Raw genomic sequence first — 2,900 nt, 5'->3', positions numbered from 1 at the left:
TAAAGAAGTGCCAGTTAAGGGTACAACTTCTTTAAGCAGCCTAGTTGGGATTGGATCTAATCTTAATTGAAATGACAATAGGAGGCATGTAGTGTAAAAGCACTTTGAGTGGTTGGAAGACTAGAAAGGTGCTATACAAGTACAAGTCCATCCATTTACCATTACTTGCTAAATTCTCATTTATAAGCTGTGTGCTAAATGTATATATACATATATATCAGATATTCCCCTTGGCACAGAGAGATGGTCTGTGGTAACATTTATAGTAGTTCAGTTTCCACAGCATAAAGATCCAGGAAGATCCACAAAAAGAGAAAAAGCTTTAATCCATTAATAGACATTTCTCTCATAGCCAACACAGGAAAGAATGATGTGGGTGAATGACTTACTCACTGCGGATCAAATCTGAAAGTAGGCATCAGATAATCTTTAATGTGAACAGTGTCCACGCTGTTAACAACATGAACCACAGTGGTTATAAATGCTTGTTCTTTTTTACATATTTCTGCTCTTTATGTACTTATGCCATGATTCCAAAAAGTTACAAGACAATAACAGAGTGCACAATGAAGTTAAGTCCAACCACACCATGTGCTTTATGTGATCAGTAAAGCTTACAGGAAACCCACAGTGACAGACAGCCCCTCACATGACTGCAGACAAACTGAAGCTGCAGATTAGTGGCCTGTTGAACGTGTTGGTGCACAGCCGCACTGTGTTTACTTACATGTTACATACAGACCATAATTTCAATACAATACAATGGTTAAATTGAGGAGTTTCTTCCTGAAATCATATATGTTTACTGGAAAGTTTGTTGCAAATTGTTCACTCACTGAAAACAGCGACTGCAGTTGGGAACTCTCCTGCCCTCTAGTGGAGATGGTGGGTAAAGACCTGTAGAGGAGACTCTCCAACAGTCCAAACCACATTATTGTGTTATTTCTTTATAATGGCTGTTAGAACTTTATATTATTAATAAGAGTTTTCTTAGAGTTGTAATAATAAATTAGTAAATAAAAATCAATTAAAAGCCAAAGTCTTGAGTTTGCTTTTCAAAGTGTCAACACTCTGTGCTGCCCTCAGGTCCTCAGGAGGGCAGTTCCAGAGACGAGGACCATGGTGACAAAAAGATGCCTCACCGTGGGTCTTTGTTCTGGCTTTGGGGATGATTAAAAGGCAACTAGCTAAAGAGGGTTGTAAGGGTTTAATAAATAAATATGTATGACCAAGAGCATTAAGCTATGAGTCTTCAGGATCGGTGTAATGTGTGCTCTCTTTCTGGTCCTCGTCAACCACGTGCAGCTGAGTTTTGAAGTAATTGTAACTGAGCTATACTTTTCTTGACCAGAAAGTAGAGCATCACAGTAATCATCCTGCGGGTAATAAAAGCTTGCTTTAATGTCTCTGTATTGGCTTGAGACAAAAAAGAGTATTGTGTTTTGTATAAGAGATTGGACAATTTCATTTCATGGAGAAAAACAATTGGTTAATTACCATAAAAACCACAAATGACGTTTGTTTTTATTCATCATGATGATGATGTAAATTATGTTTTCTTCAGTTTATATTTGCAGTTTGCTTAGGTTTATGCAACACAACATAGGCTTAGTAAAAGGTCATGGTTTGTCTCTGCAGTGCAGGTGTAAATGCTATACACCTTGAGTGTAAGTAGCGTTGTTGGCTAGTGATACCCATAATTTTTGTTTTATTGATATATTTGTATCAATTAACAATGACTAGGATGTGAAACACACATATAGCAGTAGATCAGTAAGGCTCACAGGAAACACTTTTTTCTCATTCAGACACAAACTGTCACACTGAACAGGGTAAACGTGGTTAGCAGAGTGTTTTTAAAACAACAGAGCAACAGTGGTTGCCAAGCAGATCACACCTTTTAATATGCATACTCGTGCTCACATCCTCAGAAGTTTGACAACAGAAACATCTTAACTCTTCAAGTACATATTCTATGAGGTGAAAGACAAGGTCATGGCAAAGATGCACTGTTTTTTATTGTCATGTCCACAATGTGAACTTTTCAGGAGTTAAGAAAAACTGCCTTTATTTCTGATCCATTTGGTTAAAATTGATTAATCAAGGATTCAACACATTTCTTGGCATTTGGGTCTTTAGTGAGATAAATAGAGTAAGATCTGTATCGCTTTACAGCAACTATGACATTATCCAAAATAACCTTCGCACACACATCAGGTTCACAAGGCAACCTCGTGTAAGATTTGGTTTTGGTTGCGATTTGGTGCCCACAGTTGCAATACCACGGTCATAAATATGGACAGCTGTGCAATTGTGGGTTAGGGTGACTACATTACCAAAAATTAAAAAAAACTAGCGAGCTGACAACTTTGCTAACCCAGCCAAACATCAAGCAAGTCCAACAGCTAAAAGACAGCTTGTGTCTGTATGCAGCCCTTTATTTTACGAAGCTCTCGCTAAAGACTAAAAGCCAGTTTGCGCTTTACTTGTGCCCGGCAGCTTCTCCCTCCGCTTCTTAGCTTCCTCCGTCTTCCTGTTAGGTCTCTTCGCCTCTGCTGAGCCCAGTTACATTACCAGCTAACCCGACAGCAGTTCTGGCATTATTCCGGCACTGCTCTGGAATTCCCCTCGTTCCAGGCCCGAAAACTTCCTCCTCACAGCAGTCCAAAGCACCAGTACCAGTGTCAACATAAAACTCCTCTGTTCTTCTGAACACCCAGTCCCCAGCGTCCTCAGAGCTGCTGGTCCTCTTCAAAAATGACTATAAAAGTGAAGTCTTCTGTGAAGTCTTCCATCTTAGAAAAGTATGCTGTATCCCTATCTCAACCCCTATGTTTGGTTTATATTCATCACGTCATGTCTGTCATAATACAGATCAATTATACTGTACAAAAGCACGG

This window comes from Morone saxatilis, unplaced genomic scaffold (assembly GCF_004916995.1).
Source record: "Morone saxatilis isolate NCDOM2014 unplaced genomic scaffold, NCSU_SB_2.0 Contig17, whole genome shotgun sequence".
NCBI classification, from domain to species: domain Eukaryota; kingdom Metazoa; phylum Chordata; class Actinopteri; family Moronidae; genus Morone; species Morone saxatilis.
This window is presented reverse-complemented; position numbering follows the sequence as displayed.